We start from the raw sequence: 18,211 nt of genomic DNA on the forward strand, positions 1-18,211 counted from the left end.
TAATGATAGTAAAGATGACCAAAAACCTTGAAAACAAAATGGAGAAAATGCAAGAATCAATTCACAAAGACCTAGAAGAATTGAAGAATAAGCCTACAGAGACAAACAGCACAATTGCTGAAATTAAAAATACTCTAGAAAGAATCAACAACAGAATATTTGAAGCAGAATGAATCAGTGAACTGGAAGATAAAATGGTGGAAATAACTTCTGAAGAGCAGAATAAAGTAAAAAGAATGAAAAGAACTGAGGACAGTCTCAGACACCTCTGGGACAATATCAAATGCACCAATATTCAAATTATAGGGATCCCACAAGAAGAGAAAAAGAAAGGGTATGAGAAAATTTTTGAAGAGATTATAGTTGAAATTTTCCCCAACATGGAAAAAGAAATAGTCAATCAAATCCAAGAACCACAAAGAGTCCCATACAGGGTAAACCTAAGGACAAACACACTAAGACACATAGTAATAATCAAACTAAAAAAGGCTAAACACAAAGAAAGAATATTAAAAGCAGTGAGGGAGAAGCAAAAAGTAACATACAAGGGAAACCCCATAGGCTTAACAGCTAATCTTTCTGCAGAATTTCTGCAGGCCAGAGGGAATGGCAGGATATATTTAAAGTATTGAAAGGGAAAATCTACAACCAAGATTACAGTACCTGGCAAGGATCTCATTCAAAAATTGATAGAGAAATAAAAAAACTTTTCAGACGAGCAGAGTTAAGAAAATTCAGTACCACCAAACCAGCTTTACAACAAATGTTAAAGGGACTTACATAGTCAAGAAATACAACAGAAGAAAAAAGATCTACAAAATCAACCCCAAACAACTAAGAAAATGGCAATAGGAACATATATATCAATAAGTAGTTTAAATGTAAATGGATTAAATGCTCCAAAAAAAGACTGAGACGGGCTGAATGGATACAAAAACAAGACCCATATATATGCTGTCTACAAGAAACCTACTTCAGACCTCAAGACACATATAGACTGAAAATGAGAGGATGGAAAAATATATCCCATGCAAATGGGAAGCAAAAGAAAGCTGGAGTACCAATCCTCATACCAGACAAAATAGACCTTAAAATAAAGAAGATTACAAGAGATAAGGGAGGACACCCCATAATGATCAAGACAACAATCCAAGAGGAAGACATAACAATTGTAAATATCTATGTATCCAACATAGGACCACCTCAACACATAAGACAAATACTAACAGACATAAACGGAGAAATTGACAGAAACACAATAATAGGAGACTTTAACACCCCATGCACACCAATGGACAGATCATCAAAACAGAAAATTAATAAGGAAACACGAGTTTTAAATGATACATTAGATGAGATGGATCTCATTGATATCTTCAGGACATTCCATCCAAATGCACAAGAATACATCTTCTTCTCAAGTGTGCATGGAACATTCTCCAGGATAGACCACAAATCAAACCTCAGTAAATTTAAGAAAATTGAAATTCTATTAAGCATCTTCTCTGACAGCAATGCTATGAGACTAGGTATCAATTACAAGAAGAAAACCAGTAAGAAACATAAACACATGGAGATTAAACAACACATTTCAAAATAACCAACAGTTACTGAAGAAATGAAAAGGGAAATCAAAAATTTTCTAGAAACAAATGACAATGAAAACACAACAACTCAAAACCTATGGGATGAAGCAAAAGCAGTTCTAAGAGGAAAGTTTACAGCAATACAATCCTACTTCAAGAAACAAGAAAAACATCGAATAGACAACCTAACTTTACACCTAAAACAACTGGGAAAAGAACAAAATTACTCCTAAATTAGGAGAAGGAAAGAAATCATAAAGATCCTGCTGCTGCTGCTGCTGAGTCACTTCAGTCGTGTCTGACTCTGTGTGACCCCATAGACGGAAGCCCACCAGGCTCCCCCGTCCCTGGGATTCTCCAGGCAAGAACACTGGAGTGGATTGCCGTTTCCTTCTCCAATGTGTGAAAGTGAAGTCGCTCAGTCATGTCCGACCCTCAGCGACCCCACGGACTGCAGCCTACCAGGCTCCTCCATCCATGGGATTTTCTAGGCAATAGTACTGGAGTGGCTTGCCATTGCCTTCTCCGCATAAAGATCCTAGCAGATGTAAATGAAAAAGAAATGAAAGAAACAATCAGTTCAGTTCAGTTCGGTTGCTCAGTCGTGTCCAACTCTTTGCGAACTCATGAATCACAGCACACCAGGCCTCCCTGTCCATCACCAACTCCCGCAGTACACTCAAACTCATGTCCACAGAGTCGGTGATGCCATCCAGCCATCTCATTCTCTGTCGTCCCCGTCTCTTCCTGCCCCCAATCCCTCCCAGCATCAGAGTCTTTTCCAGTGAGTCAACTCATCGCATGAGGTGGCCAAATTATTGGAGTTTCAGCTTTAGCATCAGTCCTTCCAATGAACATCCAGGACTGATCTCCTTTAGAATGGACTGGTTGGGTCTCCTTGCGGTACAAGGGACTCTCAAGAGTCTTCTCCAACACCACAGTTCAAAAGCATCAATTCTTCGGTGATCAGCTTTCTTCACAGTCCAACTCTCACATCCATACATGACCACTGGAAAACCATAGCCTTGACTAGACAGACCTTGGTTGGCAAAGTAATGTCTCTGCTTTTTAATATGCTATCTAAATTGGTCATAACTTTCCTTTCAAGGAGCAAGCGTCTTTTAATTTCATGGCTTCAATCAGCATCCGCAGTGATTTTGGAGCCCCCAAAAAATAAAGTCTGACACTGTTTCCCCATCTATTTCCCATGAAATGATGGGACCAGATGCCATGATCTTAGTTTTCTGAATGTTGAGCTTTAAGCCAACTTTTTCACTCTCCTCTTTCACTTTAAGACTAATAAAACTAAAAGCTGGTTCTTTGAGAAGATAAACAAAATTGACAAACCTTTATCCAGACTCATTAAGAAAAAAAAGAGAGAAGAATCAAATCAACAAATTCGAAATGAAAAAGGAGAGGTTACAACAGATAATGCAGAAATACAAAGGACTATAACAGACTATTATGAACAACTATATGGCAATAAAATGGATAACCTGGAAGAAATTGATGTATTATTAGGAAAGTTCAATCTTCTAAGACTGAACCAGGAAGTAGAAATTATGAACAACCTAATTACAAGCACTGAAATTGAAGCCGTGGTCAAAAATTTCCCAAAAAACAAAAGCCCAGCACCAGATGGCTTCAAAGGAGAATTCTATCAAACATTTAGAGAAGAGACAATGCCTATCCTTCTAAAACTCTTTCCAAAAGTTGAAGAGGAAGGAACCCTTCTAAACTCATTCTACGAGGCCACCATCACCCTGATACCAAAACCAGACAAAGACAACACAAGAAAGAAAACTACAGGCCAACATCACTGATGAACATGGATGCAAAAATCCTCAACAAATTTTAGCAAACAGAATTCAGCAACACATCCAAAAGCTCATACACCATGGTCAAGTTGGGTTTATTCCAGGAATGTAAGGCTTCTTCAATATACACAAATTAATCAATGCGATACACTATATTAACAAATTGAAAGATAAAAACCATATAATCATCTCAAAGAATGCAGAAGAAGCCTTTGACAAAAGTCAGCACCCATTTATGATTAAAACTCCTCAAAAAATGGGCATAGAAGGAACCTACCTCAACACAGTAAAGGTCACATATGATAAGCCTACAGCAAACATTATTCTCGGTGGTGAAAAACTGAAAGCATTCCCACTAAGATCAGGAACAAGACAAGGGTGTCCACTTTCATCACTATTATTCAACATAGTTTTGGAAGTCGTAGCTACAGCAATCAGAGAAGAAAAAGAAATAAAAGGAATCCAGATTGGAAATGAAGAAGTAAAGCTCACACTGTTTGCAGATGATATGATACTGTACATAAAAACCCTAAAGATGGTATCAGAAAATTACTAGGGCTAATCAATGATATTAGCAAAGTTACAGGATACAAAATCAATACACAGAAATCACTTGCATTTCTACATACTAACAAAGAGAAATTAAGGAATCAGTCCCATTCACCATTGTGACAAAAAGAACTAGCTATCTAGGAATAAACTTACCTGAGGAGACAAAAGATCTGTACACAGAAAATTATAAGAAACTGATGAAAGAAATCAAAGATGACATAAACAGATGGAGAAAAGAAACAAAAGAGACCATAGCAAAAATCAACAAAGCCAAAAGCTGGTTCTTTGAGAAGGTAAATAAAATTGACAAACCACTAGCCAGACTCATCAAGAAACAAAGGGAGAAAAACCAAATCAATAAAATTAGAAATGAAAAGAGAGAGGTCACAACAGACAACACAGAAATACAAAGGATCATAAGAGACTACTATCAGCAACTATATGGCAATAAAATGGACAACTTGGAAAAATGGACAAATTCTTAAAAAAGTACAACTTTCCAAAACTGAACTAGGAAGAAATAGAAAATCTTAACAGACCCATCACAGCACGGAAATTGAAACTGTAATTAGAAATCTTCCAGCAAACAAAAGCCCAGGTCCAGATGGCTTCACAGCTGAATTCTACCAAAAATTTAGAGAAGAGCTAACACCTATCCTACTCAAACTCTTCCAGAAAATTGCAGAGAAAGGTAAACTTCCTAACTCATTCTATGAGGCCACCATCACCCTAATACCAAAACCTGACAAAGATGCCAAAAAAAAGAGAACTTCAGGCCAATATCACTGATGAACATAGACGCAAAAACCCTTAACAAAATTCTAGCAATCAGAATCCAACAACATATTAAAAAGATCATACATCATGACCAAGTGGGCTTTATCCCAGGAATGCAAGGATTCTTCAATATCCACAAATCAATCAATGTAATACACCACATTAACAAATTGAAAAATAAAAACCATATGATTATCTCAATAGATGCAGAGAAAGCCTTTGACAAAATTCAACATCCATTTATGATCAAAACCCTCCAGAAAGTGGGAATAGAAGGAACATTCCTCAACATAATAAAAGTATATATGACAAACCCACAGCAAAAATTATCCTCAATGGTGAAAAATTGAAAGCGTTTCCCTTAAAGTCAGGAACAAGACAAGGGTGCCCACTCTCACCACTACTATTCAACATACTTTTGGAAGTTTTGGTCACAGCAATCAGAGCAGAAAAAGACATAAAAGGAATCCAAATTGGAAAAGAAGAAGGAAAACTCTCACTGTTTGCAGATGACATGATCCTCTACACAGAAAACCCTAAAGACTCTACCAGAAAATTACTAGAGCTAATCAGTGAATATAGTAAAGTTGCAGGATATAAAATCAACACTCAGAAATCCCTTGCATTCCTATACGCTAATAATGAGAAAACAGAAAGAGAAATTAAGGAAACAATTCCATTCACCATTGCAACGAAAAGAATAAAATACTTAGGAATATATTTACCTAAAGAAATAAAAGACCTATATATAGAAAACTATAAAACATTGGTGAAAGAAATCAGAGAGGACACTAATAGATGGAGAAATATACTGTGTTCATGGACTGGAAGAATAAATATTGTGAAAATGAATATATTACCCAAAGTAATTTATAAGTTCAAAGCAATCCTTATCAAGCTACCAACAGTGTTTTTCACAGAGCTAGAACAAATAATTTCACAATTTGTATGGAAATACAAAAAACCTCGAATAGCCAAAGCAATCTTGAGAAAGAAGAATGGAACTGGGGGAATTAACCTGCCAGACTTCAGGCTCTACTACAAAGCCACAGTCATCAAGACAGTATGGAAATGACACAAAGACAGAAGTATAGATCAATGGAACAAAATAGAAAGCCCAGAGATAAATCCATGCACCTGTGGACACCTTATCTTTGACAAGGGAGGCAAGAATGTTCAATGGAGAAAAGACAATCTCTTTAACAAGTGGTGCTGGGAAAACTGGTCAACCACTTGTAAAAGAATGAAACTATAACACTCCCTAACACCATACACAAAAATAAACTCAAAATGGATTAAAGATCTAAATGTAAGACCAGATACTATAAAACTCCTAGAGGAGAACGTAGGCAAAACACTCTCTGACATAAATCACAGCAGGATCCTCCAAGACCCACCTCCCAGAATATTGGAAATAAAAGCAAAAATAAACAAATGGGACCTAATTAAAATCAAAAGCTTCTGCACAGCAAAGGAAACTATAAGCAAGGTGAAAAGACAGCCTTCAGAATGGGAGAAAATAATAGTAAGTGAAGCAACCGATAAAGGATTAATCTCAAAAATATACAAGCAACTCCTGCAGCTCAATTCCAGAAAAATAAACGACCCAGTCAAAAAATGGACTAAAGAACTAAACAGACATTTCTCCAAAGAAGACATACAGATGACTAACAAACATGAAACGATGCTCAACATTGCTCATAATCAGAGAAAAGCAAATCAAAACCACAATGAGGTACTATTTCACACCAGTCAGAATGGCTGCTATCCAAAAGTCTACAAGCAATAAATGCTGGAGAGGGTGTGGAGAGAAGGGAACCCTCTTACACTGTTGGTGGGAATGCAAACTAGTACAGCCACTATGGAGAACAGTGTGGAGATTCCTCAAAAAACTGGAAATAGAACTGCCATACGACCCAGCAATCCCACTGCTGGGCATACACACCAAGGAAACCAGAATTGAAAGAGACACATGTACTCCAATGTTCATTGCAGCACTGTTTATTATAGCCAGGACATAGAAGCAACCTAGATGTCCATCTGCAGATGAATGGATAAGAAAGCTGTGGTACATTTACACAATGGATTACTACTCAGGAATTAAAAAGAATACATTTGAATCAGTTCTAATGAGGTGGATGAAACTGGAGCCTATTATACAGAGTGAAGTAAGCCAGAAAGAAAAACACCAATAGAGTATACTAATGCATATATATTGAATTTAGAAAGGTGGTAACGATAACCCAGTATGCAAGACAGCAAAAGAGACACAGATGTATAGAACAGTCTTTTCGACTCTGTGGGAGAGGGCGAGGGTGGGATGATTTTAGAGAATGGCATTGAAACACATATATTATCATGCATATTATATCACGTAATATAACACGTTATATCATGTGATATAACATGTATATTATATGAAATCGCCAGTTCAGGTTCAATGCATGATACAGAGTACTCGGGGCTGGTGCACGGGATGACCCAGAGGGATGGGATGGGGAGGGAGATGGGAGTGGCGTTCAGGATGGGGAACACATTTATACCCGTAGCAGATTCATGTCAATGTATGGCAAAACCACTACAATATTGTAAAGTAATTAGCCTCCAATTAAGATAAATAAATTTATATTAAAAAATAAAATAGAAAAAAAAGAACTAGGACAAAAAATTTTACAATTTATATGGAAACACAAAAGACCCCAAATAACCAAAGCAGTCTTAGAAAGATGAATGGAGCTGGTGGCATCAACCTGACTTCAGATTATACTACAAAGCCACAGTCATCAAGACAGTATGGTAACTGGCACAAAAACAGAAATATAAACTAATTGAACAAGATAGAAAGCTCAGAAATAAACCCATGCAACTATGGGTACCTTATTTTTGACAAAAGAGGCAAGAATATACAATGGGGCAAAGACAGCCTCTTCAATAAATGGTGCTGTGAAAACTGGACAGCTACATGTAAAAGAATGAAATTATAACACCTCCTAACACCATACACAAATAAAAACTCAAAATGGATTACAGACCTAAATGTAAGAGGAGAAACTATAAAACTCTTGGAGGAAAACATAGGCAGAACACTCGATGATATAAATCAAAGCAAGATTCTCTACGATCCACCTCCTAGAGTAATGGAAATAAAAACAAAAGGAAACAAGTGGGACCTGATTAAACTTAAAAGCTTTTGCACAGCAAAGGAAACTATAAGCAAGGTGAAAGACAACCCTCAGAATGGGAGAAAATAATAGCACATGAAACAACTGACAAAGGGTTAATTTCCAAAATATACAAGCAGCTCATACAACTCAATATGAGAAAAACAAACAACCCAATCAAAAAGTGGGAAAAAGACAGACATTTCTCCAAAGAAGACATACAGTTGGCTAACAAACACATGAAAAGATGCTCAACATCACTCATTATTAGAGAAATACAAATCAAAACCACAATGAGATATCACCTCACACCAGTCAGAATGGCCATCAACAAAAAGTCTACAAACAGTAGATGCTGGAGAGGGTGTGGAGAAAAAGGAATGCTCTTACACTGTTGATGGGAATGTAAATTGATACAGCCACTATGGAAGACAGGATGGAGATTCTTTTTTAAAAAAAACTAGGAATAAAACCACCATATGACCCAACAATCCCACTCCTAGGCATATACCCTGAGGAAACCAAACTGAAAAAGACACATGTATCCCATTGTTCATTGCAGCACTATTTACAATAGCTAGAACATGGAAGCAACGTAGATGTCCATCAGCAGATGAATGGATAAGGAAGTTGTGGTACATATACACAGTGGAATATTACTCAGCCATAAAAAGGAACACATTTGAGTCAGTTCTGATGAGGTGGATGAACCTAGAGCCTATTGTACAGAGTGAAGTAACTCATTAAGAGAAAGATAAATATATTATACTAACACATATATACAGAATTTAGAAAGATGGTACTGAAGAATTTATTTTCAGGGCAGCAATGGAGAAACAGACATAGATAATAGACTTATGGACATGGGGAGAGGGGAGGAGAGGGTGAGATGTATGGAGAGAGTAACATGGAAACTTACATTACCATATGTAAAATAGACAGCCAACGGGAATGTGCTGTATGGTACAGGAAACTCAAACATGGGCTCTGCATCAACCTAGAGGGGTGGGATGGGACAGGAGATGGGAGGGAGAACCTCTTGAGACATTCAAGAGGGAGGAGTTGTATGTATACCTATGGCTAATTCATGTTAAAGTTTGACAGAAAGCAACAAAATTCTGTAAAGAAATTATCCTTCAATTAAAAAAATAAATAAATTTTTAAAAAGTGATGGCTCTTATTTTCCCACCAACGACTTATGTTCTGTGGATTTATTACCTGAAAAAAAAGTCTTCTTTAATGTCTATCCATCATAAAAAAAAAAAAAATTTCCTCACCACTTTGATAGTTGGTCTCACCTGGAATATTAGCCTAGTCTTTACTATTCTAAGAATCATACAGGGTATTCGTTAAGAAGCCTGGGTTTACATCCTGTAGAATGGAGAGGATAAGAATTCTAACTTCATACTTTTCTCGTGATGATTAAATGACACAGAACAAGGTCAGTTCAGTTCAGTCGCTCCATCGTGTCCGACTCTTTGCAACCCCATGAATCACAGCATGCCAGGCCTCCCTGTCCATCACCAACTCCCGGAGTTCACTCAAACTCATGTCCATCAAGTCGATGATGCCATCCAGCCATCTCATTCTCTGTCGTCCCCTTCTCCTCCCACCCCCAATCACTCCCAGCATCAGAGTCTTTTCCAGTGAGTCAACTCGTCGCATGAGGTGGCCAAAGTATTGCAGTTTCAGCTTTAGCATCAGTCCCTCCAATGAACACCCAGGATTGATCTCCTTTAGAATGGACTGGTTGGATCTCCTTGCAGTCCAAGGGACTCTCAAGAGTCTTCTCCAGCACCACAGTTCAAAAGCATCAATTTTTTGGCAATCAACTTTCTTCACAGTCCAACTCTCACATCCATACATGACCACAGGAAAAACCATAGCCTTGACTAGACGGACCTTGGTTGGCAAAGTAATGTCTCTGCTTTTTAATATGCTATCTAGGTTGGTCATAACTTTCCTTCCAAGGAGTAAGCGTCTTTTAATTTCATGACTGCAATCAGCATCTGCAGTGATTTTGGAGCCCAAAAAAATAAAGTCTGCACTGTTTCCCCATCTGTTTCCCATGAAGTGATGGGACCAGATGCCATGATCTTTGTTTTCTGAATGTTGAGCTTCAAGCCAACCTTTTCACTCTCCTCTTTCACTTTCATCAAGAGGCTTTTGAGTTCCTCTTCACTTTCTGCCATAAGGGTGGTGTCACCTGCATATCTGAGGTTATTGATATTTCTCTCAGCAATCTTGATTCCAGCCTGTGCTTCTTCCAGCCCAGCGTTCCTCATGATGTACTCTGCATATAAGTTAAATAAGCAGGGTGACAATATACAGCCTTGACGTACTCCTTTTCCTATTTGGAACCAGTCTGTTCCTGGAAATGAGAGTGGCACAGCGTGTTGATAAGTGTTCAGTAAATGCTAGAAATGGATCATTGTTGTGATTTATAATTTCCTCCAACAGAGCAGGAAAGGACTGATGAATGGGGTTTGTAAGGAGATACTCACGCTGACCATATGGTGAATAATAAGATGTTGAGGTCCTTTAATGGACTAGAGCCTGATGATGCAGCATCGACCGATGAGAAAGTAAAGGAGAGAGAAAGAGGCCAATATTCCTTGGTTTTCGCAGAAAGTCAATAAAACCCCTGCATGGGGCTTGCTCTGTTCACAAATGCTTCAGGTGCCCTCTCGATGGGGTGAAGGCAGAGAGCACCTTCTCAAGAGGGTCTCAGAAGCCTCAGCAGGAAAGTGAACCCAAAGAGCCTCTACGCTCCAAGAATTAGCCTGAAAAAGAGAGAGAGAGAGAAAGCAAGACAGGGGGACCAAAGCTCTGATGGAGCAAAGGCGTTTTAATCAACATGGTGTGGGCATATATACTGTAGTTATTCTCAGCAAAGATAAAGATTAAAATTCCAGACTCACAAAACATAGGCAATCCATATTAAAGAGAGAGAGTTGTAAATAATCACTTTTACCATATGGTTCATAAAAAGGAAGAGGGTACTTATCACCGTATAGAAAAACTAACAAAGGAAATGCCTGGATTCCTCAGCCCCCAGGAGAGGCTTGCCTCTCCTCTTAATTCCTGAATATTTAGGAATTAATAAGGAACAGAGAATTCCTGACAGATCCAAAACAGCACACAGGAAGCCTCCTGTAAGATACTTCCTGACAATAAGATGCAGTTTTCTCAGTATCACCAAAGTCGTAGACCACAGGAATGGCTGGGCCATTGTCAGTCTGACAACTCCCTGCTCCGTACTTCACTGGGTATTTCTGCAAAGACCCAAAATACAGATTGTGTGAGGAGAGGGAAAAAAGCTGCCATGTTGGGAGTAAGGGATTTAGAGCCTTCAGGTGTTACTCTGCAGAAATCAGCCTGAATTATACTGACTCCTTTTCTGTGCCCTCCGCCCAGCTAGGTACCTAACCAGCCTCAACTCTTGTCCCTCACCTTTTCTCCTCCCATAAGGCTTCTTCTCTTGCTCAGCAGAGGTAGCATATCGTTTCAGCTGACCCACAGGTGGAAGACACAGCCAAGCATGAGTATCTGCTAGTGGCCAGGGACTCGGAGCAGACTTACTCCCCACCCCAAACACTTGGCTCTCTGTCCACCAAAGGTGGTGCCCCAACCCCAGCAGCCCCATGTACCTGGGAGGGTCCAAACAGATTGTGCTTCTGATTTCAGAAGAAACCAATGTTGGTGTGATACCTCAGCAGGGAGCTGTTCCTCCAGGGCTGCAGGGGGGATTTGTTGGGCACATGCCAGATGCCCAGGTCCTGGGCCTGGATGTCGTAGTAGCCAGGGTTCTGCAGAGGGACACACACTCAGCCTTACTGACCCAGGAGGTGCCACCAGCCAAAGACCCACACACACAGCCCACATTTGAGCTGAGAGCTCAGGTCTCCAGGGGGGCAGGTGCCCAGCAGTGCTCAGATATCCCCATCTCCAATAGACAATGAGGCCCCACCACCCAAACAGCCTTGGTTCCAAGAGATGGTGATTCAAAGCACAGATTTCTGTCTTTCTTATTCTCCAGTCCCACCTCCACATCCCCATCTCCCACCCTCCCTTCTACATGCTCTGCTCCAGTCACACCCCGCTCCCACCCTTTCTCAGCTGGGTGCTCAGTGCCACCCACCTTGTAGTCATCGCTGGTGGCCGCCTCTGCAGACCCAAACATGTTGTAATTGGCCCAGTTGCCATCCCCCTCTGGGTAGTCAGCACTGTTGCCCTGCTTACTGGACCAGAGATCGCCCAACGTGCATTTCCCACGCATGTTGTTATGGATGCTGGCCACCAGGGTCCAGCCACCACTCCCAGAGGTCATGTCACAGAAGGTCTGTTAGATGACACCATTCTCAGTGCAGAGGTGATACAGGCCATCTGCAAAGGAAACCAGCCCAGAGACACCCTGTCTGAGCACACAGGGTCCATCTCAAACCCCCAACCAGAAAGACTCTGGAAAGTCAGAAATGTATCCTGAAGGCTCCCACACATACCCACTTGCTGAGGACAATTCTCTGTGGGTCAACTAAGAGCAGGGATACTGATGGCCTTTGTTCCATGCTACCTTTCCAAAAGCTAAATCCTTAGAAGACAGAGATGGTGTCTCCCTCTAGATAGAGCCTCCTTCTGACCAGCAGAATCCAGAAATCAGCGCCTGACCACATCTCAAGTCTACATCAGGATGTGGCCTTTGCAACTCACAGCAAAGGGCAGGCATGGTCACTGCCATGAGATTCAGATTTCCTAAGTACAGAGTTCCTCTCCTGGACCCAGCCCTTGAGAGAATAAATTCTCTGATGGAAAAAATGGCGGTTGTTTCTTGACAAGCCCAATTTGTCAGCCTGCTTGGCAAACAAACTACCTGTGCAGCTGTCTCCTGGCCCTCTTCCTGTCACTCTGTTGGGATTGAGGCTCAGGAAATCAGCACAAGAAAAAGCTGATACTCTGACCTCTGCTATGATGTGAATAACAAATTTTCTTGTCTCACTATCAGGAATTTCACATTTTCTACCAGGATCTGTGAAACTGACTGTCAAAATCTTCCGCTTACAAGAAGGGGAAAATGAAAGTCTTAGACCCATTGTTGCTCCTGCCACCACTTTAAGAATCACTAGCAACACAAAGATGTGTTCACAAGATCATGTTTGCTGTCCTTGGGTTGGACAGAAAACCCTCAATATTCCCACTGGAAATAACCTTGGCTGGAAGTTGGAGTCAGAGCAGACAGAAGAGATAGGCACACTCTTCTTCATCTCCATGATGGGGATCTGTTCAGCTTAAAAGTGACTAAAATGAGAGGTTACGAGGTTGGTTTATTACTTACCACCTGCTTCACTACAAATTTCTTTGATTTCCTTGCAGCTTCGAGACAGGACATACTGCAAAGGGACACAAGTTTTACTCTCCCAAAACATCTCAGGAGAACAGGATGCTGCCAGAGGATGCAAAGATAATTCTCATTATTAGTCTGGAGCCGCTCAACGTCAGCCTTCCAGGGCATCAATGCTTAGCCCCTGCCCACTTCACCAGTTCATCACTGGACATGAGGCTACAGAGGTCAGGGACCTCTCTGCTAAGACTAACAGACTCCCAATCTAGTAAAGGCTTTACATTTGCATTGTTCTGCTCCACTAATTAAAAATGAAAATTTTTAATATCACTATACCCACCTTGACCAATGGACTTGTGAGAATGGGTACTACACAAGTACTTTCCTTGGCACAACCCTCACCAGCTCACTCTGGGAACCCAGAGGCCAAAGCCATATGAGCCAGAATAGCTAAAAGGAAGCACAGTCTTCACCACAGCTCCCCTGAGCCCCCTCATCCACACAGAGGCACAGACTGGGGCCCCAGGAACCTTGGAGAGACAAACTATCAGCACTCAGGCTGCAGCTCAAGTTGGCTGCAAAGTGTGACTTGTCTGCATCTCCATGACTCCCCCTCTGGACCAGGAATCCAGCATCCAGCCCAGCTCTCCTCTATTTCTGCTCCTCTGCACACCTGGGTGAGCTGATGAAACAGGTGCTCCTGAGTGACTTACCTGCATTCAGCCCTCTGGTGGCCACAGAGAGAACAGCCGGAGGTACAATCTGGCCCTTGGCTCCTAAAGAGAAAGGAGAGCCACAGTCATTGGCAGGTCCATTTTTTCTCTCCTTCCATCCTTGCTCTTAGGACTTTGAGGAAGGAAACCTCGAATGGAAAGTGACGGGATTCTGGGCATTCTGGAGCATCCTGGAATAGCCCCCACCTCATCCATCCCTCCTTTCTCTAAAAATTTCCATCTCTGAGACCAAGAGCTTAACTGGCATCGTGGCTCCACACACACTCAGATCTTGTCTCAGACTCAACACGAAGAGCTCCTTCCTTCCTCACAGGTGCCAGGAGCCGAGACTCAGGTGGAGACTCAGAGCTACTTACTGGCTCTGCCGAGTCCTGAGGTGGGTGAAGTGCTGAGACTTTAATGGGAGAGCAAACCATGCTGGCCCTGCCCATCCCAGCCCACTTCAGGCCAAAGGCCCCGCCCTCAAGCTGTCTTCCCTTGAAAGATCCTGGGCCTTGGCCCCGACAATGAGAAAGAATGTGTGACTGTCTTTAGGGGCAGGAGGCATCACTCTTGGTCACACAGGTGACAGTCGCCATGAGGAGGGCGAGCCCTGCTGGCTCAGAGCACACACAGTGTTCCCTTCCGTAACAGACTCTCAGGATGGATGAGACCTCACGGTTCTTCCCTGCAGCCTGTCCTGCTCCCACCTCAGTCAGATGCTCCAGGGCCTCACACACCTCTGTCAGGTCATCGTCCTTCCAGTCTCTCCTGAAATTTCTCCATGACGCCTTCCTTGACACCCCCATCCCCAGGCAAGGCTGGGGGTCCCCTGTCCTCTCTCCCCAGAGTAGTCCCTCTCCAGGACTACTGTGTCCAGCTCCTTAATTATGACATGTGTTGCATTGTCACATCATTCTTTTACTTACTTTTGGGTTAGAAATAATTGAAAATTTACAGAACATTGAAAAAATAAGAACAGTACAAAAGTACACATTCAGCTTTTAACTAAATTCACCTAGAGTTCATATGTTACCCCATTTGGTTTATCATGCATGCCCTCTCTCTATAGGTATACACAAACTCACACAAACTTTTTTTCTAAACAAATTAAGGGTAAGTTACATACATGAAGGTCCTTTCCCATAGATAGGAGTGTATTTTCCTAATAGTGATATTCTCATATGTGGCCATATGCATTCATCAACTTCTTATCATTAACTTTTTTTCATGAAACTGAAACTGGAACTTTCCTAGGATCCACCAGCCCAGGAGTCCCAGTGAGCTGATACTTATGGTACTGAAATGTCTCTGGTTTTCATTCCCTCCCATTATTATGAGAGTTCCTTTCTGCATTGGAGCCCATAATCCTCAGAGGATCTTTTATGTGGACTAACAAACAAAATATCCCCATTCTACAGTCATGCCAGTCTGAGTCATATCAGCACTGTTCACTGCCCAGGCCCTGGCTGACCACAGACCCTATGATTGCAATAGCAATAATGAATCATTGCTATTGCCTGGCTCTGTTCTCTGGAACCAGTTGCTGACATTCAGAGCACTGCTTTCTCCCTCTCAGTCCCAGACCTGGAACATCACCTCTCTTTGTTGTCCAGAGTATAGGAGTCATTCGCCATGTTCATCACTGAAGAAAGCAAATGCCTTACACACTTAGAAACCACTAGCCAACCCAAGAACGGTAATGATATTAGTAACTTACACTTACCCATGTGCTTCCCTTCATCTTTTTTGCCTGAATTAGCGCTGGGAAGAAGGAGAGAGAGAAGGAGAGATGGAGAGAGGACTGACCTGTCTCCCATGCATCTCTGCTGTTTTGTGCAACCAAAAGGAATTGACCACTAATATCATTTCATCAGGAAATTCCTCAGGTAGTCACTAGGGCTGTTCACTGTGATTAGTTCTCTTCTTTTTTGGAGGCACATGTAAGACTGTGCCTCTTCTCTGTGAAGACAAGCAGGGCACAGGACTTATTCTAGCTTAGAAATAGAAGTAGAAAGAGTTACTTTCAGGCTGAAGCCTTTACCAGGCAGAGCACAAGTTCATATCGTCCTTTCTCCAGCATCAGGAAATAATTCACACGTGGGACACTGACCTGGTGATATGATTACAGCTGATGAGGAAACTCGTCTTGCAGCTTAGAACAATGATATCCAAGTTTTGTTGTAAGAAAATGTTAAGAGTGTTGCCTGTGGTGTCTCAGGAGGTGAGCTGGAGCGTTCAAGGAAGACCTCAGGGAACAACGTCAGCACTGTGAGTCAGCCTTCTTGGTTCTGTATTACAAGGGAGAAGTTCTCAGGGAGAAAAAGTTGGTCTGCTTAGCAAGCAGGAATGAAAAGAATAACTGACTCTGGGCCTTCAACAGGCAAACAGTGTGAAAAACTTCACTGATAAATTCTCTCCAATCAGGACACATACACACAGAGAGAAGCAACCATCATATACTTACACATACGAAAATACTGCTACCAAATCTTTGTCTACAACTACCTCAGTCAAGAGCATGTATTTGTTATTTGGTATCTCACTGGCATTATAATAACCAGTGACAAATAGCCTCCCTATCCAAGGAAAGGAGCAGAGAAATATTGTTCCTACATTGTGCATCAAACCCCTAAAATTTGACTAGCAAAATTTAGGGTAATACAACAATGCATTTTTAATTACATTTGGTTTGAGTCATCTTCCAGATGTTCATTATTTTGGCATCAGTACGTGGCTTTATCCTCTGCTGAACACTGTTTCTAACATGGAACTATTGAGAAGATGTGACTAAATACGTATTCAGTGACTTCTTCCAAAATGGCGTATCATTGCTGGATGAGGCCTCAAGCAGCCCGACAACCTGGGCTTGGCTGAGAGGAGGTATGATGGCAGTACAGGTTTCTCACGTGCTTATATTCTGAAATACAGTGTGCTTAAATTCCAAAATATGAATATTGGGATAAAATAAAATACTTTCATGTTTTTCAAAGTATGATACCTGAATTATATGTCATAATATAAACCGTGAAGATCACTTTGCATTAAAATACAAATTGAATAAAACTACACTTCTCTGAAAAAAAATGTCGCCATATCCATTACCCATTTAAAAATCCATCATGGAATCATTTTGATTGCCTCAAACTAATCATCTGGACATGGGATATTGTTGGTGACCATAGAACAAGTTCTTGCTGAGGCCTGCACTCCTGAAATGGCCTCCTGCAAGGCACCATTCCTAATCCTCACTGTGTCCAATGTTGGCCCCCTCCAATCCTTTCCCCACCTTGCTGCCAGCAAGGGTCCTTGTAAACCATAAGCTCCTCCACAGTCCTACTAAGAATACTCATGTCATCAGCTAGAGCACCAGGCTCAATCTCCACACCGTGAAGTTGGATCAGTTATCAACTGTGCCACAAGCCACTTCAAACCCAGGGGCTTAACACAGTGATGACCCTTTCTCTTGCTCCTGAGTCTACAGTTTGAGCAGAGCTCAGTGGGGACAGCTTGTTTCAGCCACACGTGGTGTCACTGGGATGTTTGAAGCCCTTCTCACTCCTTTTCTCCTTCATCAATGACCTTTCCCCCGGCACCTCAACTTGGTTATGTCTTTCCTTAATCTCCCTTCCTCTTTTTCTCTGGTCTTTCTTTATCCCCTGACCCCTTCACTCGATCCCCGTTCCTCTTTCTCTGCCCCTCCTTGATCCTGTTCCTCATATGGAAATAGCAGATGTCAGCCAAACTGTCTCCTGCCCTGGACAATGCACCACAGGACCTGGGATGATTTCTGGTCAGGACACTGCCTTTTTGTTTCTCTTCCAGAATCACTATAAAAGGATAGGCAGAGTGATCACAAATCACATAGTTCCTAATGTTTTCTTCATCTCTTCCATTTTCCCCTAACCCTTATTTTCTGAATCAGTAGCTAGAAACTCACCTGTTAGAACTTTCATCTTTGCTTCAGGTTTCTATCGTGGAAGACATGGGCTAAGATAAATAACACCAGAAATGCTCCTGAAAACAGGTTTCCAGGATAGCCTTTAGACTTACATTGCTCATGTACCTGAAAGGAAGAGTGACACATCGCTGCAGGCCGGTGGGATTGTGAAAACGCCTGGCACTTGCCCTCTCTACCTTTCTCTTCCCCATTTTGTGCCCTTGTGCCTTGTAGATAAATTTCTCTCATCTCTGAAATTCCTGTGCACTAGAAGTTAGGAATTAGAGAGAAAAGTTAAGAGGGAAACTCTGGAAGCAGCAAGGAATG

At 41.4% G+C, this 18,211-nt stretch overlaps 1 protein-coding gene across 1 annotated transcript in view; it reads right to left on the reverse strand.

Moving 5' to 3' along the window:
• Positions 1–13,998, reverse strand: part of LOC129541421 (intelectin-2-like) — a 34,705-nt gene extending 20,707 nt beyond the window's left edge. Inside the window, exons 1-4 of the mRNA XM_088834968.1 lie at positions 13,945–13,998; positions 13,226–13,280; positions 12,035–12,279; positions 10,398–11,702 (exon numbers count right to left, since the gene is read on the reverse strand). The gene's annotated coding sequence lies outside the window, so the exon portion shown is untranslated. The remainder of the gene's footprint in view (positions 1–10,397; positions 11,703–12,034; positions 12,280–13,225; positions 13,281–13,944) is intronic.
• Between the last annotated feature and the right edge of the window lie 4,213 nt (positions 13,999–18,211).

This window comes from Moschus berezovskii, chromosome 4, assembly GCF_049115385.1.
Source record: "Moschus berezovskii isolate FMDL1 chromosome 4, NW_MosBer_1.0, whole genome shotgun sequence".
NCBI classification, from domain to species: Eukaryota; Metazoa; Chordata; class Mammalia; order Artiodactyla; family Moschidae; genus Moschus; species Moschus berezovskii.